This window comes from Pseudophryne corroboree, chromosome 4, assembly GCF_028390025.1.
Source record: "Pseudophryne corroboree isolate aPseCor3 chromosome 4, aPseCor3.hap2, whole genome shotgun sequence".
Classification (NCBI taxonomy): domain Eukaryota; kingdom Metazoa; phylum Chordata; class Amphibia; order Anura; family Myobatrachidae; genus Pseudophryne; species Pseudophryne corroboree.
In genome coordinates, this window is record NC_086447.1 from 505,254,618 (window position 1) to 505,281,633 (window position 27,016).

Below are 27,016 nucleotides of genomic sequence, written 5' to 3' on the forward strand. Positions count from 1 at the left end.
TGACACACTCTTTCCTTTATACTGTACCTCTCTCTTTCTCTCAACCTGTCTTTCTCTCTCTCTTTCCCCTGACACTGTTTCTTTCTCTCCCCCTCCTTCCTTGACAGTCTCTCTCGTCCTCCCTCCTTGACACTGTCTCTCTCCCTGAAACTCTCTCTCCCTCTCTCCCCCTGACACTCTCTCCTTGACACTGTCTCTCTCTCTTTCTCTGACATTGTCTCTCCCTCTCTCCATGATGCTCTCTCTCTGACACTATCTCTTCCTCTCTTTGACACTGTTTCTTCCTCTCTCTCTTCCCATGACATTGTCTCTTTCAGTCTCCCTGACAGTCTCTCTTTTCCTGATGCTCTCTCTCTCTTTTTGACGCTATCTCTCTCTCTGTGACACTCTCTCCCTGACACTGTATCTCTCTCTCTCTCTGACACCCCTCTCTCCCTCTCCCTTACACCCTCTATCTTTCTCCTCCCCCTATCTCTCTTCCTGATCCCCACTCTCTCTCTATCCCTTCCCATTGCTATCTCTCTTTCTCCCTGACATCCTGTCTCTCGCTTCTCCCTTTCTTTAATTTACTCTTTTTACATGAAACCCTCTCTCTCCTTTTCTTTCTCGCTCCTCTCTCTGTTTCACCATCTTCCTGACAACCTTTTTTGTCTCTCTCTCACTCCCCTCACTCTCTCTCCTGCTTCTCTAAGTGACATTGTAGTGACAACAGTGGGGGGCTCTTTCAAGATCTTGCTATGGGGCCCATGACATTCTAGTTATGCCCCGGCCCTGCTCACTGTAGCTTTAGTAAGAGAAATTAAACTGATCATATAGAAGATGTTTTGTCACAGTCAGACCGGCAATTTCCATAATCCAGTGAACAAATTATTTTTCATGGAAAATGAAACTGTTTTTTTTTTTTTAAACAAAAACAGAAAACTGTTTAAATAAAAAACATACCAAGCATAACAAAATGACTTGGCCACACTTGTCAAGTATCCACAGTGAAAAAACTAACAGGAAGTCTATGTAGAAAGTTATTTGTAGAAAAATCTACTAATGACTAACAAAAATTCAAGAAAATCATAGCAGCTTGTTCAAGTGTCCTTCCTGATTGAAACAGAGTTTGCAGCATAGATGGATCATGTACTGCTCCCCAAAAGGTGTACCCCCACCAGAGAAGGCACTACTGTGTGGTGTAATGTGAATAAGGAGCAATATTGTCTGGATTAATATGAATTATTGACACCACTTTGTGATGTAAAGTGAATAAGGTTGCACTGCTGTGTGGCATAATTTAAATTGGGTCAACTATTGCATGGCCACAGCCCCTACCCAGTAGCCAGTGAAGTATGGTAGTACTGAATATGATGTCACAGATGAGAGAGTGTGGATAACAACTGATGAGCAGTGGGGTGTACTTCTGCTTTCCAGGTATTGTGTGCTAAGAATCCATGTTACATTTGCATTGCAGGGATTAGTAAGTGGTACCCTGGATGACATTATAATCAGTACTGCCATACCTTACTGGCTATGCCCTATCTCATCTGATTTTGGCAGCTAAGCAATTCAATTCCTGGTCAGTACTTGGATGGGAGACCACCTAGGAATACCAGGTGCAGTAATTATATCATTTTGACACAGAAAGCAGAAGTAGTGGAGAAACCCTCAACCTGAGCTTTTACTTTATTCTCTCCCCTAGAAGGTAGCCCTGCACATTTTACCTTACCTTCTCTATTTACAGACCACACACTTATTACCTACTATTCCATCAATAGGTATCTATTCCGTACCCCATGCAGACAATCAAACCATTTCTCTTGACAGAACATTAAGTCTTTGTTTACAACCAGGAGTGATTATCTATTGGCACAATTAAGAAACCAATATTGATACTCAAATCAAAGTGCCACAATATTGTAACCTAATATTGTGACCTAACTTTCTTCATCAATATTACATTCTGAACACCTCAAAACTACATGCCACCCCCCTAGAGGGTCCATTGGAGGTGCTCACCTTGTTCTAATCTTTACTGAGCAACTTTATCCTTGTAAATTTATGTTTATAACCTTACTGTCTTTTCAATAATTGATTAAAAACTAATTTTTAAATCTTTTTCATTACTGTGATAAAGCCAAATATTTATCTTATTTAAAACCCTTTAAGAGGTCTAAGAACACTGTACGCTATTGACGTATGGAATACCGTAAGGGTACGCACGTTGCGTAACAATCGCTTAGCCGTAGTCGAGACGCTCAAGCGTCACGTTTGCTCACGGCCAAGAGATCACAGGCAGGCACGCTATTGGCTGCCGACTAACGTAATGGTTCGCTATAGCGTAGCGGACGCTCGGGACCACGAGGAGATCACCAGCGGCGCTAACGCTCACAATGTTAAACCTTTATATGTAAACCATGAACAATGTATTATACAGGAAAACCTTAGTGTAGTGATAGAGTGTAGATGCAACACAGTGTAACCTTATTAACTTAAAAGCTGTTCGAGCGTCACCGACGCTCTGAGAATACTTAACACTATAAGAAATACACAAATACTGGGCTTAGGGTCTAACGCCTTATATGAATGTTATACTTGAAAAAGAATAATACAATACAAGTCATACACTACAATATAACATAGACTAACTAACCAGATAACTACACAGGAAATACAATACAATACAATTACGTTTAAGGGAAAATGAGAGAGAAAGAGGAGGAGAGAGAGAGAGAGAGAGAGAGATATTGCTCACAATAACAATAAAGACAATATGATTGCGGAGAAAACTTACGCACAAAGGGAACGATCGCATGCGCCTTTCTGAATATCCAGCTCCCGATTATCAGTGATGAGAACCGTTGAAGAGAGTGAGCTGGATCAGATCGGCTTGTCTATTTATGCCCCACACACAATACAATTCAATGGTCCCTACAATCTCATTGTTCATTGGACACAGGAATTCGTCTTCGCATTATAACAAAAGGTCATAGGTTGATTCATACAGGTGGGCTGTGTCTATTTCCAACTGCTCAGGTGGGTGGGAAACTAGGTTTCCCGCCGCATGGATAAGTAAGTGCAAATAATAGTAAATGTACATAAACTTCTTATGTCCATAACTATTCGCACGAGCGATTAATCCGCTTCAAACCAACACCGGAATATTGCTAATTAAATACTCTTCCGATGGATACTAAACACCACTGTATGACCCATGTCTGACCCTTCGTATCAAACAAAGAGGGATCTCTTTGTCCATGAACATGCTATATTAACTAAACTTTCAGAATCTATCAAGGGGACCATGATCTACAAAATACATTATATAGTTAAAATATGTAACGATTGAGTCGCACGCTGGGCACACAGAAACTCTACCGTAAATGCGCATACCATGCGCCTGCGGGTGCACGTAACAGCGGGTATGCGCACGCACGGGAGAGCGCACGCATGCGCAGCGCGGACCTGTATGAGGTGCAAATATGGTAGTGTGCATCGTGATATTTTTCTGACTTTGACAGTCCACCCTTTGGCAGTCAACAATAACTGCCACTTCCTAAAACATTTCAAAACGAGAAAAATATATGTCAGGTGTAAATACATTTCCATGATTGGGTAAGGGAGGAGAGAAGAAGGTGTGAAAAGGGTATGACCTAGTGAGATAGCAGTAGCATGTGTGTATGAATCCATGTTTGGGGGGTCATGTATCATCGTGCCGTACGTGTTTTAGATCAAGCTTCGAGGTATTGCGAAGTATACATTTAAATTCCTTCTTATCCCGCGGTACGGGTCTGTGGATGGGCTGTCAAACTTTACCGAGCTCTTTTCGGATTTTGGTTGCAACAAAATGGGGGAGCACATTTTAGTTGATGATACATGAATGGGGGGATATGTGATTGCTGATATCTGTACCTGTATTCCCTATCGACTATGTGTGTCATTACCTGAAGGTTGTAGAGATGAAGATAAAGAACAATTATGGTAAATGCAGTGGTATTCTATGTCAGGTTAATGAACATTTGTCGGTTGAAGTCTTGTTCGGTGTCTGTTGAATGCAGTCTTCTTTGGGCTTTTGCCAAAAAGTGTGGGCAAAAGCTTTGTCAATGTCCATAGACTTACAAAGGTGTTGGGCTAGCGTAATTTTAAAATTTCTAGGGAAACTGGGGGTCTATGGCATAGTTCATCAAATATCTTTGTATAAGGTTGTCAAAACTTCTTCTTTAATCCATCAGTTGTCTGTATACAGGATCATCAAATTCCTTGTCCAAGTGGGTCTTTTTACCTTGGAGAAAACGGAAAAACAGGTGAAAGAAACGGACCGTATAATCGCATTTTCATCACATCATTGTCTCTACCGTTGGGTCATAAATCAAATCCATTGGAATTACAATTTCCTCACTCCTTAGACTCATTACCCTGGTACTACGTTTGCACTTCATTAAAGCCTGACCGCATCTAAATATCAAGCCAATCGATATGACAACACCTAAGATACATAGAAGAAACTTCCCAACATCCATTATGACTCCTTGAGCCCATTCTCCTAAACCAGAGAACAAATTTCGCGGGTTCAACCATGACACCCAACCATGCTATGCTGAACCTGTTCTGTTTTATAAGCTTGAAGCTCTCTTCCAGTATACCTAAAAGTGTCATCATACATTTCTGTGATATTGTCTAACAAATTGGCAAGCGCAGATATGTATCTATAGTTCAGCACTCCTCTAGCGGTGCGAGTGAAATCTAACGCAAGTAGGGCCTGAATCCCGGTGGATTCATGGATCGTGTCAGAGGCCGAATGCTCTGTACTTTCTGTCAGTTGCCTTTTAACTACGTGCTCGTAGTGGGTGTGAGTATAAGGAGCTTGGGCACCACGGTGTATATCTTTCATTTTGGCATGTGATACAGTCATTACTTCAGGCAGTACTTTTCCAATATAACACAATCCTTCAGAGTTTGGGGCAAGCCACTTATACGCCTTCCTCCCGCATATGCAATATGCATCATCGGGGAGAACATATGGGACAGAGTAGGACATAACCATATTACACATCTTCCATGTGAAATCTCCTACCCCTAATTCTCCCATCTGTCTAGTACACGTATCAGTTTGTACGATGTGTGCACAGTATCCTGGTGATACCTCTCCAACTCTCGTAATCCTACTTCCTAGGGTATACCTATATCGGAAAGATTTTTCTCTACTGGCTATGTGGCGTATAAGCTCTGTATCTGTAGGCATTCTATCTGCTCTATATGAAAAGGTCATGGTTTGGTTACTCCATGACACTTCCCAATTTCCCGGCTTTCGGGGATTGGTAATGTTAAAACATATTAGGGATCTATCCACATGATATTGGTGGAGCTTCAAACTAGGAGGACTGGAGATATTAAACCTCCTGTCCACCGGTCTCCCACCCTTTAGCTCAAGTACCTCTCCTACCGTTAAAGGGAATGGTACTAGTCCTGATTTGCTATGACCTTGAGGTACTTGAGAGCATACCCAACAATCTGTTTGATTTAACACACTACCCACTAAGGAGTGATAGTCACTCAATGGATGCCGGTCCATGTGGATATTAAAACTGGATTGGCATTTCTTAATGCACCCATCCTCAACTACATTGTCACAGAGCCTACAGATACAGTTTTCTTCAGCTAACAATCCTTCACAATTCCTTCGATTGTCAATGCTATCGGACCGTTTTCTGATACTCGCCTTTACTTGTTGGTTAAGTTGTTCTTGGAAAACTACGCCTCCATCTTTATCATCAGAACCCATTCCAGAACCTCTCTCGACCTCCATGGTACTCTCGCCGGAACAGACTGCTCTGGTCAACATCATGGTCAACAGGAAAATCCGGATCACAGTCTCTTTGGGCAAGTCCATCTTATAGGAGGAAACGGAGTGGAATGAGAAGGGGGAAAGAAATAATTTGAGGGAGATAGGGTGGGAAGTTTGGAGAAAAACAATAAAAGGGAACAGGGAATCGACAACTGCTTCCGATCTTATGATTTTCAATGCTCAGGTGCCGCCTCAGTCCTCTTGGAACAGGCACTCCAGTGATACAACTTCCTCTACCGTCTGTTCCTTATCACGGGACCTCTCTGGATCAGCAACCTTCTTACAGTGGGACGAATGAACCCAAGTCTCTCTCTCGACAACCTTCAATGCTGTAGTGCTAGTCAATAAGACTTGGTATGGTCCTTCCCATCTGTCAATAAGGCAACCTGAGCGTAGAAAATTCCGTATCATTACATAATCCCCAGGTTCAATGTCATGACAATTACTATCTGGTAAATCAGGAATCACTAACTTCAAATTATCATTTTGATTCCTTAGCTGTTTACTCATGTTAACCAGGTACTTTACAGTCACTTCATTGTTACACTTCAAATCATCCTGAGGGTTAATCATAACATGCGGTTGTCGACCAAACAAGATCTCAAAGGGAGACAGATTAAGAGGGGACCTGGGAGTGGTTCTGATGCTGTATAGTACAATGGGTAAAGCTTCTGGCCATGTCAATCCTGTCTCTGCCATAACTTTGCTCAGTTTATTTTTAATAGTGCTGTTCACTCTTTCCACCTTCGCACTCGCCTGGGGACGGTATGGAGTGTGCAGCTTACTATCAATTCCCATTAACTTACACATTCCTTGAAAGACATCACCTGTAAAATGGATACCCCTATCACTTTCAGTTATTCTAGGGATACCGTATCTACATACAAATTCCTGCACAATTTTCTTAGCAGTAAACATAGCGGTATTTGTGGCCGCAGGAAATGCTTCGACCCAATTTGAGAATACATCTATACAAACAAGTACATATTTCAAATTTCGACAAGGGGGTAATTGAATAAAGTCAATCTGTATTACCTGAAAAGGGCCGCCTGTAGGTGGGATATGAGATGGTTCTGTTGGTATTGCCTTTCCGATATTCTTTCTCAAGCAGGTAAGGCATGACATTGCTCTCTTACTCGCATGAGATGAAAATCCTGGGGCGCACCAATATGCTCTTACCAACTTGCACATTCCCTCCTTGCCCAGATGAGTCAGCCCGTGTGCTGCCTCAGCTAAACATGGAAGATATGCTCTGGGGGCCACTGGTTTACCTTGTCCATCCGTCCAGAGTCCTGAGGACTCCTGGCCATATCCCTTTGCCTTCCAGACTGCCTTTTCCTGTGTGGAACACAAATTTTGCATTTCACACAACTTCTGTGTGTTGATGGTATTAAATACCATCAATTGTGTGGTGTCTGTCTGTCTGGGTGTACCAGCTGCTAACTTAGCAGCTTCGTCTGCTCGGCTGTTACCAAGTGATACTGGGTCCTGGCTATATGTGTGTGCTTTACACTTGATAACAGCCACTCTGTCGGGTTCCTGTATTGCTGTTAGAAGCCTTTTGATGTGAGCTGCATGCGCTACCGGTGTACCAGCTGCCGTCATGAAATTTCTGAGGCGCCATAGGGCTCCGAAATCATGGACTACCCCGAAGGCGTATCTAGAATCGGTGTAGATATTGGCTGACTTGCCCTTAGCCAATTCACATGCTCTGGTTAGGGCAACCAGTTCAGCAACCTGGGCCGAGTGAGGTGGGCCTAGCGGTTCAGCTTCTATGGTGCCTTGGACGTCTACGACTGCGTATCCAGTACACAAGTCTCCCGAGTCTGACTGTCTGTGACAACTACCATCCGTGTAGAAGGTAAGATCTACATCTTCCAGTGGGTTGTCACTGATGTCAGGCCTTGCGGTAAAATTTTGGGTCAAATATTCCATACAATCATGCATGTCATCTTTTGTATTAAATCCTCCTTCCCCATCACTCTCATCCTCCACCCTTTGTGCCTGTCCAGGCACACCTGGGAGATATGTTGCAGGATTTAATGCACTGCATCTCCTTATGGTGATGTTTACGGGGGCCATTAGTGCCAATTCCCATCTTGTAAACCGTGCTGATGAGACGTGCCTGGTTTGGGCAGAATTTAACAAGGCTGACACTGCATGTGGTGTATGAATTGTGAGGTTGTGACCTAGCACTACATCTTCGCTTTTCGTTACTAGCAATGCTATCGCAGCAACGCTTCGCAAGCATGTGGGGAGGGATCGCGCTACCGTATCTAGCTGAGCGCTGTAGTATGCTACCGGCCTGCTGGCATCACCATGCTTTTGGGTTAGGACGCCTGCCGCGCAACCAGAACTTTCTGTTCCGTACAGCTCAAAGGGTTTCCCATAGTCTGGCATACCTAATGCTGGCGCCTGCGTTAGGCACTGTTTAAGTCTCTCAAATGCCATTTCGGACTCGTCTGTATGCGAAATCCGATCAGGTTTGTTTGAGGAGACCATCTCCTGCAAAGGTAATGCCAGAATGGAAAATCCTGGGATCCAGTTACGGCAATACCCACACATTCCTAAAAACTTTCTGATCTGTTGCTGGGTTTGTGGCAGAGTCATGTCTCTAATTGCTTGAATTCTATCAGCGGTCAGGTGTCTCAGTCCTTGTGTTAGACAGTGTCCCAAATATTTTACTTTAGTTTGGCATAATTGCAACTTGTCTTTGGAAACCTTGTGTCCTGTGTCTGAAAGATGAAACAGGAGCTGTTTCGTATCCTTCAGGGACGCTTCCAATGAATCTGAACACAGTAGTAAATCATCCACATACTGTATCAATACTGATCCACTCTCTGGTTGGAAAGACTGTAAACAATCATGCAAAGCCTGGGAAAATATACTTGGGCTGTCTATGAATCCTTGTGGTAATCGAGTCCATGTGTATTGGACTCCTCTGTATGTAAATGCGAACAAATATTGGCTGTCAGGGTGCAGAGGTACCGAGAAGAAAGCGGAGCAGAGGTCAATAACAGTGAAAAATTTCGCAGTGGGAGGGATTTGCATAAGGATGACAGCTGGATTTGGCACTACGGGGAACTGACTCTCAACTATTTTGTTAATCCCCCTTAGATCCTGCACTAGCCGGTAACCCCTCCCCCCACTCTTTTTCACAGGGAAGATGGGACTATTGGCAGTGCTGGATGTTCTTACCAGAATGCCCTGTGAAAATACTCTGCAGCTGTTTCTGACTCCTTTTGTTTAATGGAGAAAATCTTGTTCCATTTAACTACAGCTGGAAAATACTCCTTTAACTGTAAACTTATCCTTTTTACATTGTCTTGGTTGTACACATCTGTAAGAGGTACATCCTGATCCAATCCACAGTCAGCTAAAAATTGAGCCGAGTCGACATTGGAGGGTAAACAAGCCCTCAGCAATACCTGCCAGTCTTTGTTATTGGGCTCTAAAGTGTTCCCTAGGTCTCTGATGTATTTCTGGCTAGCAACTAAGTCTTTCCTAGGGTCAGGGAATTCAGACACTATGGTTCTTAATTCCATTCGGGAAAATGGGCTGTACATGGCAATGTTCCTAACAGGAGTGACTCCTGAAGTGTCAGTTTTTCCATTTGGCACTGCTATTACCCTAACAGGATTTAGTCTAGCAACATCATTCTGTGTAGATTCTACAGCCTGTGGTGAAATGGTTTCAGCATAGTGTATGGTGCCGTACTTACCCGTAGATACGACCTCACCTGTCCCTCCGCTAGGGGCCTTTGTTACTAATCTTAAGGGTTGGGCTGTGCCTACTGTAGTTTCTGATATGGTGGCTGCTAGAGAGAGTGCCGATATTGTTGATGCTTCGTCTTCTTGATCACACTCCTGGGGAAAGTTCAAAACAGGGTACAACTTGCACGGGTTAATACTTGCATTGGTTAACTTATTAACATTTACACAGTTGCTAAGTGTTTGTTTGTTACACCCTAGTGCGTCATTCTCCGCAACCAATTTCTCTCCTGATATGTATGGTGGTGGCGGGGCCGTGGCTATCAGTTTCATGATAGGGTTAGATCCCGCCGCCTGAGCCAATCCTCTCTGTATTTCACCCTCCTGTTGCCATAACTGCAAATAATCATAATGTTTGATCCGTCTCTTTGTTGATTTAATGAGACATATCCTCCTCCTTAGATTTTGTAACACTTCTGGGCTAAAGCTGCCTACTCTTGGGAACTTCTCCCCGTCATGTACCGTCATTCTCTCCCATTCATCACATAAAACTTCTGTGTGTGAACCGTATTTTTCACACATTACGTACCTTGCCGACCCGATTGGTCGGTTCACTGAATCAACCCGAACCGAGGTTGATCGCCCCCTACCTGAACAATTGGCCCCCATACCTGTAGGTGTTGCTTTCTTCAGCGAACCCTTACAAAACCAAAATGTTCAAGATAGGCTGACGGTGGCGGTTTACCGAGTACCCCACTCACTCGCCCACGCCGACCAATACGACCTACACACTGCCCTAGTGCTGGCTTACTCGACCCAGGGCCCCTGCGACCTGAACCGCTATTTACTGGAACATGTGAGGGTGATCCGCAGAGCACTTACTCTTTCCAGTAACTATTGGTTGCTGGATAGTTCCTTAGTGAGCAGCGAACTTCCCTTAAAATAAAAAAAATTACACAAATCACGTTAGAATGTACAAATAGCGTTTATGACCCCTTTCGTACACAAATGGCACTGGGTCAGATTACTAACTAATGCACACAATTACGTGCGGTACAATCGTTCTGCACATAAGCAACTAATCTTATGTGCGGAGCGACCAGTGGAATCGAAAATTACGGCTGCGAATTCCTTCAGCCAGAGCTTTATGGCCTATATGGGTTCCGCACCAACCCTTCCTGGTGTTGTGCTACTTGTCTCTATAGCGGACTTCTTAGTCTGCTGTAACTGGACCTCCTGGTCTTGTTATAAGACCTCCTGGTCTGCTGCTACAGTGTGACCTCCTGGTCTGCTACACTCTAATGCTCAAGTTTTATGTTTAACAAGGGATGCCTCCCTAGCCACCATGTACGTCACTTACATGCATGTACCTCACGAGAACTCGACTTCTTGTGGTTCAACCTCAAAAATTGTAGAACTTATATAATTGCAAACACTCACTCACCACATGTACACTTTTGTTTCTATTTCTATTTCTGCGCAGAAATTTTCTTTCCTTTAGACCAGATGTGTTGTAAATTTGGAGAAGGATCTGTTAGTCTAAATTTCGGACACTAAAATCGATTTGCGCTATTTATCGTGTTGCCACCTTTTCGCCTGTTAAAATAACACTAGTGTGTGATTTGAGTTACGTGGGCGTACCTGGACGCTCCATTGCGTAATATACGCTGCGTGCGTCGGCCTTTGAGTTGCGTACGCGAGTCTCAGCCCTTTGTTAGAGACACGTGTACACAAAGCAAATATCCACCGTAACACAATTTACACGTTTATCAATGTAGATGATCCTCGGTCATCTACCGAACACCACACCAATCTCTCCTTGTATCTTTAGGTAGAGCTGCGTGCGTGCTTTGCAATTTATCCCTTAATGTATTACTTTTACACTTTAACAATGAAATAGCGACAAATCTCTCTTAGCACATTTATCAATTATAAAATGGCAAACAGGAGAGTGATATATGAAAATACAGGAATGAAAAAGAAATGCAGATATGCGTGTGTGCGTACGCAAGACAGAAATAAACAGTTTTCAAAGATACTAGCGTGTTGTTCTTACCTCCGGTTCCGGATTCCTTCAGCACCCTTTACTAAGCGAAGCAGACGCTTATCCAGGCAGCACTACGAGGAATATGATCTCCCGCCCTTTGCTGATGGATAATGTCTGCTGAAATTACCTAGCAGAGATATGTGAAGGACGGACGAGCCGCCAATTGATAAAGCCAAATATTTATCTTATTTAAAACCCTTTAAGAGGTCTAAGAACACTGTACGCTATTGACGTATGGAATACCGTAAGGGTACGCACGTTGCGTAACAATCGCTTAGCCGTAGTCGAGACGCTCAAGCGTCACGTTCGCTCACGGCCAAGAGATCACAGGCAGGCACGCTATTGGCTGCCGACTAACGTAATGGTTCGCTATAGCGTAGCGGACGCTCGGGACCACGAGGAGATCACCAGCGGCGCTGACGCTCACAATGTTAAACCTTTATATGTAAACCATGAACAATGTATTATACAGGAAAACCTTAGTGTAGTGATAGAGTGTAGATGCAACACAGTGTAACCTTATTAACTTAAAAGCTGTTCGAGCGTCACCGACGCTCTGAGAATACTTAACACTATAAGAAATACACAAATACTGGGCTTAGGGTCTAACGCCTTATATGAATGTTATACTTGAAAAAGAATAATACAGTACAAGTCATACACTACAATATAACATAGACTAACTAACCAGATAACTACACAGGAAATACAATACAATACAATTACGTTTAAGGGAAAATGAGAGAGAAAGAGGAGGAGAGAGAGAGAGAGAGAGAGAGAGAGAGAGAGAGAGATATGGCTCACAATAACAATAAAGACAATATGATTGCGGAGAAAATTTACGCACAAAGGGAACGATCGCATGCGCCTTTCTGAATATCCAGCTCCCGATTATCAGTGATGAGAACCGTTGAAGAGAGTGAGCTGGATCAGATCGGCTTGTCTATTTATGCCCCACACACAATACAATTCAATGGTCCCTACAATCTCATTGTTCATTGGACACAGGAATTCGTCTTCGCATTATAACAAAAGGTCATAGGTTGATTCATACAGGTGGGCTGTGTCTATTTCCAACTGCTCAGGTGGGTGGGAAACTAGGTTTCCCGCCGCATGGATAAGTAAGTGCAAATAATAGTAAATGTACATAAACTTCTTATGTCCATAACTATTCGCACGAGCGATTAATCCGCTTCAAACCAACACCGGAATATTGCTAATTAAATACTCTTCCGATGGATACTAAACACCACTGTATGACCCATGTCTGACCCTTCGTATCAAACAAAGAGGGATCTCTTTGTCCATGAACATGCTATATTAACTAAACTTTCAGAATCTATCAAGGGGACCATGATCTACAAAATACATTATATAGTTAAAATATGTAACGATTGAGTCGCACGCTGGGCACACAGAAACTCTACCGTAAATGCGCATACCATGCGCCTGCGGGTGCACGTAACAGCGGGTATGCGCACGCACGGGAGAGCGCACGCATGCGCAGCGCGGACCTGTATGAGGTGCAAATATGGTAGTGTGCATCGTGATATTTTTCTGACTTTGACAACTGTATTAAGAGTGTCCCAACAACGAGTCTTTCTTTCCTATTTTATATCTTTTAATGTTGTGATGTAACCAAGTATGTGTTTGTTAATCTGGCTTTGTTCTCATATTACCGATTCTACTTGTAGCTGTCTAACGCCGTAACTGGTCTTGGGAACACTATTAGTTATTACACAAAGAAAATGAAAATAAATTCAAACTAAAATAATTGTGAACTATTTGATTTTGGGTTGGTGACCAGAATTAAGATCTCTGTCATTAATATCCCTATATACTACAGAGTGTACACCATGTGTTTGAACATGAGTCACAGCTCATACAACAAATATGGATCTATTGATCTGTCACCCCTTAAATTGCAACAATTATAAACTACTGTAGATATTATTTGGTTTACATAGTATTAGTACAAAAAATAGAGCTTGATGATGATGATGATGATGATGATGATGATGGTCTTACAATGTATCTGATCCTTTTACAGGTGCAACATTGGCAATCTACTGAATATGGAAGAATATGGACTACATATAGAACCATAACAATGCCTACCAGGCCATGGAACAAACAGTGTCATTTACAATTTTAGCCTCCGTATCATAATCATTTATTACATGTGAAGCATTCATTCAATATCCGAGCTACCATTGGATCACACATACAGCACCAGTAGTATCTGCTCCTGTAGAAAACACTAACAATCATTGTACTTACTGTACAGAACAGAGTGTAACAATCTCTTGTCTTGTAGGATGCAATGAAAGATCTGTAATTCCTATGGACTCTGAAGACTGGATGCCGTGTAGAATATTTTCTGTTGAAATAATGGATGGTATTAATAACAAGCAGAGGCCAAAAACCAATCTATTGGCAGTATCAAGAGTTCAGACTAGGACAGGATCATTAATACTAGGCACAATGATCTGGAATTGACTGAATGACACAAAGTACTTTATACACACATTTTATAAATTAATATAACAATAGATTCATATAAAAAAAACACCCTTATACCTACTAAAGTGAAAATGTCTCTTGATATGATACTTAAATTATAAACAATATAAATGCAGTAAGAAACTGCTGCACCTATACCATGGAAAACAGTGTGACTCTGGTGCTGGTGCATGTGTGGATGTCTCTGGTGTGTTTCCACACCGCACATCTCCCAGGGCTAAGTGTACTTCACTACTGATGATGCTGAGTCATACATTACTCAGACACATCTACACTTGTAGCTGAAGGAGGATAACTTGGTGGTAGGAGAACATTCAGACATAAGCTAAATAAGTTTAGCAAGGGCTTGCCAGGTTCTGTCAATGGTGCTGTGGACTATGTAGAGACATGTTTGGGATGTCGACATTGACCATGTCAACATTCATCATGATGGCACTAATGAAATGTCAACATATTAAAATGCAACAAAACAGTGTCTCACTGACCTGTTAGCTGATCTCTGGCAGTGTTTTCTTGGTCAGGTGATGGTGATGGTCAGGTGATGGTCTTCCAGGGCTCCCGGTGGTGAGTAATGTTAAACCAAGTCACTAAAATTAACCCTAAACCTTCCCTCACTTTGCGTAACCCTAACCCACCACTCTCGCAGCGTTACCCAAATGTCAGCATTCTGCAGAATGTCAACATTTCACATGTTGAAATTGCAGATGTTGACATTGTGAAAATGTTGACACTTTTAGCAGATGTGGACATGTTCTGTGTCGACATATCAACAATGTCAACATCATAATTGTCAACATTGTGGTATCAACATTATGACTGTCGATATTGTTGTTGTCAACATGGCAAAACAATCTTAATCCCATTTAAATGTCGACACATTTTCATTAGAAAGGATTTTAATATGTGACTAACTATATTTCAAAGACAAAGTCTTTGTGTATGTGGAGATCCCCTGAGCAGCTTTCTATATTTCTTCATCAAATTGAATTTATGTTGTGAACTTGAAATTGAACTCACACACTTACGAGGGTCTTTTCTGCTAGACAGCTGATGGCTGACAAGTTGTTACTTCTGTGTAATAAGGCTTCAGAGCATATTCAAGAGCACTACAACTATAACATCCACCTTTCACATAGAGCTAATCATGATCACAGGAACAAGGATGTGGCCAGAATTCAGGCTCAGGAAGTGGATATAGGACTTAGGGGGACATTTACTAAGCAGTAAAAAGAGCGGAGAGGTGAGCTATTGGAGAAGTGGCACCATCAACCAATCAGCAGCTCTGTATCATTTTATAGCATGCAAATTAGAGATGTTATGTCAGTTCTGATTGGTTGCCATGGGCCACTTCTCCACTGGCTCACTTCTCTGCTCTTATCACTGCTTAGTAAATGTCCCCCTAAGTGGCCAATGAGGAGTAGGCATTCTGTGATGTGTCTATCTGCGGTAATACTGCACAGCCTGTCTTTTGTGAAGCTGCTAACAGCACAACCAGAAGTAGCTGCTGTTAATGCAGACACCTTACATGCTAACACGGCACAGCATCTCTGTCCTGACATAACATTGCTCCCCCTCTGAGTAGGATGTTGAAGGACTCCCTAATAAATATTAATGTGGGCACAGCTTCCAGTCTTTCTGCATTAAGTTCTCTGTCTGGAGACCAGGACCTTCCAATGGACTAAGTAGCGACGTGGTTTTGGATCTTCTTAGAATTAAGAATTTGCCTCCCACAAGTGGCACTAATAGTCCAAAAGTAAGTGTCCTAATGGATTCATTGCAGACTCATATCTCATGACACTTGACAAACTCTTGGATGTCATGTCTCATAAATGGCCACCATACTGCTCTTTCAAGTATTTGAAAATTGTTGGGAATTCCTGCACTCAGGTGGAGCATTATGCTTTTATGTGACTGGAAAAATCCTGGGAAAGTGTTGCCACAATCTTATTTAGTGGAATGGTAGGATCTTTAGGCAAGGAATAAAGATGAGAGGTCAGGAAAGTTCAGGATATGGCGTCTCACTTAAGGTTATTTAAACTTGATCTTTAAGTAATAGTACAAAAAACAAGCGACCAGCAGACATCCACGGAAGCCTGATGTGCTATGACATGTTAATGCGATGATCTGTAGGACTAATGCAGGATTTTGTGTGTCTGCAAGTGGAGAGCCCATACCACCCACTGAGTTTATGTCACACGGCACAAGAGCACTTGTACCAGACCCAGGCTAGGGGCAAGAGATCTGTCAGAAACAGGCTTCTCATCCTCTAATGCATGACTTGGAATTACAGAAATCTTATGATACATGCCCACAATACTCCCATGACACTGCAACACATCAGGGTAGTTATATATGATAACCAACTCAGAAAAAGATTTTAAAATAACTTTGTAATCAATTATTAAAAAGACAGTAAGGTTACAAACATAAATTTACAAGGATAAAGTTGCTCAGTAAAGATTATAACAAGGTGAGCACCTCCAGTGGACCCTCTAAGGGGGTAGCATGTAGTTTTGAGGTGTTCAGAATGTAATATAGATGAAGAAAGTAAGGTGACAATATTAGGTTATGATAATGTGGCACTTTGATTTGTGTATCAATAATGGTTTCTTAATTGAGCCCACAGCTTCCCCTACACCCAGTCACGGGTTTCCTCCAAAGTCCACCTCTCCCTCGGATACCGCCAATAGTATGCCCCCGCCACGATGTAGGATGTAGCAATATGTAGCAGCTTCTCCCACCCCACACTTCAGCAAACAATGGGACAGATTGGACAGCTCCCAGCATCAGAGCAGTGAGGTGCCGCAATTCGGGGGTGTATAGGCGTCGGGGCCTAATGACGTGAAGTGCCCGCTCCCGTCAGACACCTGGGCTCCATGCTGCACTGAGGTACAGTAGTATTTATTTGCTTGTTCCCCCTCCTACTCCTCCCCCCTGAACCTCTCTCTGTTGCTTATCTCTCTTTTCTCTATCTCTCCCTGACACTGGACCTTATTCAGACCTGATCATAGCAGCAAATTTGTTAGCCGATGGGCAAAACCATATGCACTGCAGGGGGGGCAGATATAACATGTGCAGAGAAAGTTGGATTTGTGTGGGGTGTGTTCAAACTGAAATCTAAATTGCAGTGTAAAAATAAAGCAGCCAGTATTTACTCTGCACAGAAACACTATAACCCCCCCAAATCTTACTCTCTCTGCACATGTTATATCTGCCCCCCCCCCCCCCCACAGTGCACACGGTTTTGCCCATCTGCTAACAAATTTGCTGCTACGATCAGGTCTGAATTAGGCCCACTGTCACTATCTCCCTCACTCTCTTCCTGACACTGCCTCTCTCTTACACTCTCTCTCCCTGACTCTGTCTCTCTCTTCCTCACTCTCTTTCTGACACTGTCTCTATCTCTGCCTCTATCCTTGACATTCTCTCTCTATACACTGTTTCTCCTTCTCTCCCCATAACACTATCTTTCCCTGACACTGTCTCTCTCTTCCTCTCTTCCCCCGGACACACTCTATCCTTTATACTGTCCCCCTCTCTTTCTTCCAACCTGACTTTCTCTCTCTCTTTCCCCTGACACTGTTTCTTTCTCTCGCCCTCCTTCCTTGACACTGTCTCTCTCGTCCTCCCTCCTTGACACTGTCTCTATCCCTGAAACTCTCTCCCTCTCTCCCCCTGACACTCTCTCCTTGACACTGACTCTCTCCCTCTTTCCCTGACACTGTCTCTCCCTTTCTCTCCATGATGTTCTCTCTCTGACACTATCTCTTCCTCTCTCTATGACACTGTTTCTTCCTCTCTCTCTTCCCCTGACATTTCAGTCTCCCTGACAGTCTCTCTTTTCCTGATGCTCTCTCTCTCTGTTTGACGCTATCTCTCTCTCTCTGTGGCACTCTTTCCCTGACATGGTATCTCTCTCTCTGACACCCCTCTCTCCCTCTCCCTCACACCCTCTCTCTTTCTCCTCACCCTCTCTTTCTTCCTAATGCCCACTCTCTCTCTATCCCCTCTCACTGCTATATCTCTCTTTCTCCCTGACATCCTCTCTCTCGCTCCTCCCTTTCTTTAATTCCCTCTTTTAACATGAAACCCTCTCTCTCCTTTTCTTTCTCGCTCCTCTCTCTCTTTCACCATCTCCCTGACAACCTTTTTGTCTCTCTCTCACTCCCCTCACTCTCTCTCCTGCTTCTCTAAGTGGCATTGCAGTGACAACAGTGGGGGGCCCTTTCAAGATCTTGCTATGGGGCCCATGACATTCTAGTTATGCCCCTGCCCTGCTCACTGTAGCTTTAGTAAGAGAAATTAAACTGATCATATAGAAGATGTTTTATCACAGTCAGATCGGCAATTTCCATAATCCAGTGAACACATTTTTTTTCATGGAAAATCAAACTTTTTTTTTGTTTAAACAAAAACAGAAAACTGTTTAAATAAAAAACGTTACAAGCATAACAAAATGATTTGGCCACAGTTGACAAGTATCCACAGTGAAAAAAAAAAACAGGAAGTCTACGTGGAAAGTTATTTATAGAAAAATCTACTGACTAACAAAAATTCAGAGCAAAAAGATTAAATCTCCCACAAAATACTTGAATATAAGTACACATTCCTTGTTTGGGTATGGGTCGTTGGGTCGACTCAACTTAGGAGGACAGTCATTAGGTCGACCACTGAAGCTCGACATGGGCATTAGGTCGATATGCACTATAGGTCGACATGGGAATTAGGTCGACATGTACTAGGTCGACAGGTGAATAGGTTGACATGAGTTTTTGAACTGTTTTTTGTGTCGTTTTCTTCGTAAAGTGACGGGGAACCCCAATTAGTGCACCGTGTCGTGACGTCACGACGCAAACGCGTAATTCCGCGAAGCCCCGCCCCCCGAGCAGGAGCGCTCGGGAGAGGCGAGAAGGAGATAAGCATGAAGGAGGAGGCGGCCGGCGTGAGGGACGTGAGGCGGCGGGACCGAAGAGCGGGAAGACGTAAGTATTCTCTCTCTCTCTCTCCCCCCCTTCCTTCCCCTCAACTTGAAACCTGCCTGCCGCTGCCGCACTGTGTAAAATGGGGACACCTGCCTATGGGGATACCTGCCTGCCGCACTGTGTAAAATGGGGGCACCTGCCTGCGTACTGTGTAATATGGGGGCACCTGCCTGCGTACTGTGTAATATGGGGGCATCTGCCTGCGTACTGTGTAATATGGGGGCATCTGCCTGCGTACTGTGTAATATGGGGGCACCTGCCTGCGTACTGTGTAATATGGGGGCATCTGCCTGCGTACTGTGTAATATGGGGGCATCTGCCTGCGTACTGTGTAATATGGGGGCATCTGCCTGCGTACTGTGTAATATGGGGGCACCTGCCTGCGTACTGTGTAATATGGGGGCACCTGCCTGCGTACTGTGTAATATGGGGGCACCTGCCTGCGTACTGTGTAATATGGGGGCATCTGCCTGCGTACTGTGTAATATGGGGGCACGTGCCTGCGTACTGTGTAATATGGGGGCACCTGCATGCGTACTGTGTAATATGGGGGCATCTGCCTGCGTACTGTGTAATATGGGGGCATCTGCCTGCGTACGGTGTAATATGGGGGCACCTGCCTGCGTACTGTGTAATATGGGGGCATCTGCCTGCGTACTGTGTAATATGGGGGCATCTGCCTGCGTACTGTGTAATATGGGGGCATCTGCCTGCGTACTGTGTAATATGGGGGCATCTGCCTGCGTACTGTGTAATATGGGGGCATCTGCCTGCGTACTGTGTAAAATGGGGGCATCTGCCTGCGTACTGTGTAAAATGGGGATACCTGCCTGCCGCGCTGTGTAAAATGGGGATATCTGCCTGCCGTGCTGTGTAAAATGGGGATATCTGCCTGCCGTGCTGTGTAAAATGGGGATATCTGCCTGCCGTGCTGTGTAAAATGGGGATATCTGCCTGCCGTGCTGTGTAAAATGGGGATATCTGCCTGCCGTGCTGTGTAAAATGGGGATACCTGCCTGCCGTGCTGTGTAAAATGGGGGCACCTGCCTGCGTACTGTGTAAAATGGGGGCACCTGCCTGCGTACTGTGTAAAATGGGGATACCTGCCTACCGTACTGTGTAAAATGGGGATACCTGCCTTCCGTACTGTGTAAAATGGAGACACCTGCCTGCCGCGCTGTGTAAAATGGGGACACCTGCCTGCCGCGCTGTGTAATATGGGGACACTTGCCTGCTGTAATGTGTAAAAAGGGACTTTTTTATTTTTATTTTTTTCCCCCTGTGGTGGGTGTGATGATATCAGATGAGGCCATACCCACTTTAATGAGACCACGCCCATTTTAATCAGGCCACACACCCTTGTCGGGAGTGCGCGCGCGCCTAAGGCGCGCGCATGATTTTTCTTTTTATGGCTATATGGGGGGGCGCACTTTTTTTTTTAGAGCAATAGGGGGGGGGGCGCATTTTGAAATCTCGCACTGGGAGCCAAATTGTCTAGAAACGGCCCTGTATACAATAATAACCCATACATTGATACATACAAGAAATCACACACCTATACAAATACATGCTGTCACACACCTAAAAACATACACGCACACATACATCCTCTCACATACATACTATATAATCACACACCTGTATAAGTACATATATAGTGACACATATACATACAGTGACATACCAGCACACATACAGCTATGTAGTCACACACCTATTCATATACAGTCACACACTAGCAAACATTTATACACACTTATAGCAGTCACACACACATACAGTGCCCTTCCCTGAGTCATACTCACTGTTTTGGCCATGCTGCTGCTTACATTCCCTCCATTCTCCCATGCTGCTGGCAACAAGGCACTGTGTAGTACAGTGCCGTCTAGCCCCGCCCCCTTTTCGGACCTCAAGTATCTTCTTAGTTTAGAGTGCACTGCCATGATTAATGGCATTGGGGGGGAAGAGGGGGGTGGGGAAAGGCTGGGGTAACTTGTCCCCTACCTCTGCCCCCTCAATCCTGTTCAGCTGATCACTGCAAAGATGAAACTGAAAGTAAACTACAGCTCCCCGCAGCAAGGGCTGCTGGGAGATGTAGTTTATGTGGAGGACACATCTGTATCCAAGCAGAGGCAGAGGTCACAGTGTTAGTGGCAGTGTGAGTGCTGTGTGCATGTGAGTGGGTTGGTTGTGTAGTAGTGTTCGGAATATGTGTAAGGAGCATTATGTGTGTCACGTAAAAATGCATTAATAATGTGCAGCATATGTGTAGGGGGCACTATGTGTGTCATTATGTGTATAAGGGCATTAATAATGTGCGGCATATGTGTAAGGGATATTATGTGTAAAAGGGCATTAATAAAGGTTGTCATAATGTGTAAGGAGCATTATGTTTATAAGGACATTAATAATATGTCTCATATGTGTAAGGGGCATTACTGTGTGGCATTATGTGTATAAGGTGCTCTATTATGTGGCATTGTGTATAGAAAGGGCACTACTGTGTCGTCTAATGTGAATAAAGAGCAATAGAGTGTGGTGTAATGTGAATAAGGAGCAATTCAGTGTGATGTAATGTGAATAAGAGGCTCTACTGTGAGGAGTAACGTATATAAGGTAAAGTGATACTACTGTGGGATGTAATATGAATTATGGACACTATCGCATGATCAAATGTGAATAAAGTTGCAGTACTGTGTGGTGTAATTGGAATTGGGGTTACTATTGTGTGGCCATGCCCCTTGCCAGCAAAAACACACCCCTTTTTGGGCTGTGTGCCAAATGTGCGAACTGTTCCTATTTAAAATATAGGGGGTACAAACACCTGGGAAAGAGGTGCAAGGTCAGAGGCGGAACCAGCGGTGGTGCTAGGGGCCACCAGCCAAAATCTTGCCTAGGGCATCATATTGGTTAGGGCCGGCTCTGTGTTTAGTAGGTTCATTTAAATCATTATTCAGTATGCAATTTCTGCGAAGTAGCAGTTTCTGCGATCATAAAGTTGCCGCCCAGAAATTTAGAAAAAACGGCCATAGCAAAAATTGTGAATGCATCGCAATATGCAGGCTGATTGCAAAACTATACGCAATTACCAGAACATCAAAGATTTTTCCTATCTGTGCCATGCAAGGTCATCGACAATTATTGCGACACAAGAAGCTGGAAATGGTCATCGCTGATGTCAATGTCCTTCCTTAAAAACACCTGGGCTCATCTGTGTTTTTTCAGACAAACCCAAAAAATGGCAGGGTTCCGCCACGAGACGCTGATTTCCTGTCAGTCATACAGCGGCTATGTACAAATAGCGGCTGAATTGCGATCACAATCTGTCGCTATATTTGCTCACATGTGCACAGTGTGAACGTTGCACATGTGCAGTCATTCAATAATCAGCCGAATTGCGAATCACAAATTTTGCAATCCTTACTGAATATTTGGACACTGACACAATTTTCCTAATTTTGGCTCCGTAAGCCACCACAGCTGATTTGAAATGAAACAATGGCGATGCAATTGAAGTGCAGACTTTCAGCATTAATTCAAGGGGTTGGCCAAAGACTTTACATAAAACGTTTAGAAATTGAAACCATTGTTATACACAGCCCCATGTTTTCAATGGCTCAAATGTAATTGGAAAAATAACATAATCAGAAATATGAAGTTCATTTTTAATATTTTGTTGAGGATCATTTGCAGATAATGGGCAGTATTCACTTCTTTTCACCCCCTTCCACACCCATTTTGTTTCTGCTGATGAGCATAGTATAATCATTTCAGCTCGCTACATCTGAGGTAGCAAGGGTACCCAACCCTTTACGCAGCTAAACCTGATTACTATGGATGCAATATGTGCAATAACGGGGATCACTTTAGAAAGGAGATTGGGCGTGATATATAATTTGAATACCGCCCAATGACTTTGTGAAGTGTGGAATCCACGACCGTAACCAAATGCTGGGTTTCCACTTTTGTTATGCTTTGCTGGGTTCCAATGTTTCGATAGACAGTTATAAGATAGACAGTCATTAGGTCGATCTCATATTTTCGACAGTCAAAAGGTCGACAGGGTAAAAAGGTCGATACATGTTTTTAAGGGTTTACAACTTTTGCCTCGTTTGCTATCCATGTCACAAACTATTACCTTTAGTAATCTTGTGGCAAGTGAACGCATTTCAACCAGTAACATGCGGTGAGGTCAGTGGCTGGTGAGGCATTGCAGCCATAATGTCCGCCGAATCCTGCCGATGAGCCCTACCGTCACTGCCTCCAATGCCCGCTGCCTGCTTGCTTATTATACTTGTGATATATTGTACATTTTTTTAGAAAAAAAAACATAAAAATTAGTGTTTGGGACTGGGAAGGGAGTGGGAGGAGGACATGAAAGCAATTTTGTTGTCCAGGGCTTCCATTAACTTAATAGCATGTGGATGCGGTGCTATTAAGTTAATGGAAGTCCTGGACAACAAAATAGCCAGCAGTCGGTGACAGGGTGAGGGTGACACCAGATAGAGGGTGACAGCAGTGGGTAACAGGGAGTGAGTGACGACAGGGAGAGGGTGACAGGAAAAGCGTGATGCCAGGAAGAGCATGACACCAAGGAGAGGGTCACCAGGGAGAGAGTGACAGCAGTGGGTGATGCCAGGGAGAAGGTGAAGGGGAGGGTGATGCCATGGAGAGGTTGACAGCAGTGGGTGATGCCAGGGAGAGGGTGGCAGCAGTGGGTGATGCCAGGGAGAGGGTGACGGCTGGTAGGGGGTGACAGCATGGAGAGGGTGATAGGGAGGGTGACGCCAGAGAGAGGGTGACAGCATCGGGTGAAGCCAGGGAGAGGGTGATGCCAGTGAGGGGGTGACAGCAGTGGGTGATGCCAGGGAGAGGGTGGCAGCAGTGGGTGATGCCAGGGAGAGGGTGACGCTAGGGAGAGGGTGACAGCAGTGGGTGACACCGGGAAAAGGGTGGCTGTAGTGGGTGACAGGGAGAGGGTGATGCCAGGGAAAGGGTAACTGCAGTAGCAGCAGGTGAGAATGTAAAAGAGAGAAGTAAAGGGTGATGGGAACAGACAGTGAATGACAATTATTTTGGTATTTACTTACATGGACCTGGGCCTAGATCTGCGGGAATCACTGGTGACAAGAGCAGCCTGAACAGGAATCAGGAGAGAGAGAGAGAGAGAAGATAGAAGTAGGGGAACATGGCCCCTCTAGCCAGACTGGACTGACTGGGATATATTTACTAAGGTCCCGATTTAATTCGAGTGGCTTTTTTTTTCTAAGTGTGATCTCGGGAATTTACTAAACACAAATCTCGGCTGTGTTGGGGTATTTGTATTGAGATACACTGCCGACTAAGAATTTGTTTTCTCAATCACTGCTGACAATAGCCAAACACTGCCGGGAAAGTAAGGCATTCATAAAAAAATGAGCTTTCAAATAGACCAGCTTTTTTCTGGCATGTTGTGATAGTCATGCACGGATCAGTGAGATCTGTGCATGCTTATCTGTGGAAAAGGGTGCGAATGGGTAAAAAGTAAAAAAAAAAAGAAATGTGTGGGGTCTCCCCTCTTAAGTATAACAAGCCTCGGGCTCTTTGAGCCGGTCCTGGTTGTTTAAATACCGGGGGGAAAATTGAACAAGGGTTCCCGTTATTTAGACAACCAGCACTGGGCTCTTAGTCCGGTACTGGTTCTAAAAATACGGGGGACAAAAGATGTAGTGGTCCCCCATATTTTCAAAACCAGCACCGGGCTCCACTAGCCAAGGAGATAATGCCATAGCCGGGGGACACTTTTATATCGGTCCCTGAGGCCATGTCATTACCCCCCCAACTAGTCAACCCTGGCCAGGGTTCCCTGGAGGAGTGGGGACCCCTGTAATCAAGGTGTGCTTCCCACCTCCAGACACCCAAGGGCCAGTGGTGAAGCCTGAGGCTGTCCCCAGTGCACTTGGGCAGTGGGTGCCGGGCTGATAGCCATAAGTGTGTTTAAAAAAGGATATTTTTTTTGTTATGGAACTACAAGGCCCAACAAGCCTCCCCCGTTTGCTGGTACTTGGCGATCCACAAGTACCAGCATGCAGGGAAATAATGGGCCCGCTGGTACCTGTATTTCTTCAACCAAAAAAATACCCAAATAAAAACACAACACACACACCTTGACAGTAAAAATGTATTAAAACACACGTACGCACTCACACATACTTACCAACATCCCACGCCGATCACGTCCACTTGTCTATTAGAATCCAATAGGGGTACCTATAAAAACTGAGAGAGAGATTACTTACCTACATCCCACGCCGATCACGTCCACTTGTCCAGTAGAATCCAATAGGGGTACTTGTAGAGGGCAGAGGGCGCACACGTTGCTTTGTAAAAGACTTTCCTCCCTATATACTCAGGATAGAAATGTATGGATTTAGGTTTTTGGAAGGAGAGAGCTTACAGCCTCCAGCTGCTCCTTCTCTTGCCAGTGGAGGGAGCAGGTCTGCCAGCGGCTCTTGTCAGCATCGCCCAGCGCAAACACAGAGACACACACAGCAGGGGGAACATGTGGCAGGTGTGGGACTGTGGGTGATCAGGAATCGGCCGACTCAGGTGACGGAGAGGGAGGTGAGCACTCATGCATCAGCGTATGGGTGATTGGACCAGCGGATCCACCCCTGGATCCGCTGTCCAATCACATCTAGCCCTATCAATGAGGCCCTTATAATAGTGCGGCATTCTTGTCAATTTTCAATGGGCTTTTACAGCCCACTGCTTGGCCACGCACCCCACTTTATCCTCATTCCCATTCACAATGGGAGGCACTGTTATCAGTGCCTCAGAACATACTTTCATGTCTTACAATGAATATAATAATGTAACGAAGATACTTATGACACAGAATATGTGTCATAAGTATCTTCCTTCTATTATTTTCATCATTAATGACAGGGGAGGCACTGCCTCCCCTGACTTCTCTGACTGCACGTCCCTGATTTCAACATATTTGACAATGTCACCCTGCAGCACCAGGCTCATGTTACTGTGGAGGAGCTGGTATTTTGGTGATACCTGGGTGTGGTCCACACCCCCCGCACACCCATATGACGCCACTGGTCTCTCTGTACTGTGAAGCGCCGTCCAATCAACTTTGCAGAATTTGACTGAATCAAAGCTGGCAGTATATCTCTACACTAGAGGTTCTTAAATCAAGGCACCCCAACAGTCTAGGTTTAACGTTTATCCATGCTTGGCCACAGGTGACAATTAGTATCTCAGTCAATTTGATTTAACCATCTGTGTTGAGCCATGGCTATACCTAAAACCTGTACTGTTGGGGTGCCTTGAGGGCTGTTTCTGCTCTATACACTTCTGTCACATAATCTATAAACACTAGTGACCCAGTGCCATTGGAAGCCATGCATGCCCATGCCATTTCACTCCTCTATCGTGTTTTATAGGCGATATGGTATGCTTTGGATCATGAGCCATTCCAAGGCTGCTTCATACTTTATCTTTCCATCATTCTGGTACTAAGGTTGAACTTAGTTTCATCTGACAAAGAATGCGGTTCTAGAACTGGGCAGACTGTTTCAGATTAATTTTTTTTAAATTTAATCTGGCCTTTGTATTTTTGAGGCTTATGGATGGTTTATATCTTGTGGTGAACCCTCTGTATTTGCTTTTGAAAAAAGGTCATCATCACCACTAACATCATCATCTACTTAAATATGTCACTAACATCACTATCAAATGCCTATAGACGACATGGCTAAGATAATGCTTTCCCAGGTAATTATGAAATTGATACATGTACATTAGTCTAAGGTTGTGTTACAAGTGTTGTATTTAAAATCTTGCAGCATCTTGTGCCAAGTAAAATGATCTATGTATTAGGAATATCAGGAGGAGGGGCTGATTACAAAAGCTGCCTGACAACCTACAGTATTTA

At 44.1% G+C, this 27,016-nt stretch overlaps 1 protein-coding gene across 4 annotated transcripts in view; it reads right to left on the minus strand.

Annotated features, from left to right (window-relative positions):
* The window catches only part of LOC134909856 (amine sulfotransferase-like), a 455,842-nt gene extending 434,714 nt beyond the window's left edge, over positions 1-21,128 (minus strand). For 2 of the 4 annotated variants that reach the window (XM_063917181.1, XM_063917182.1), the window contains exons 1-2: positions 20,895-21,128; positions 13,865-13,964 (exon numbers count right to left, since the gene is read on the minus strand). The gene's annotated coding sequence lies outside the window, so the exon portion shown is untranslated. The remainder of the gene's footprint in view (positions 1-13,864; positions 13,965-20,894) is intronic. The other 2 variants (XM_063917178.1, XM_063917179.1) reach the window with 2 other exon arrangements.
* Between the last annotated feature and the right edge of the window lie 5,888 nt (positions 21,129-27,016).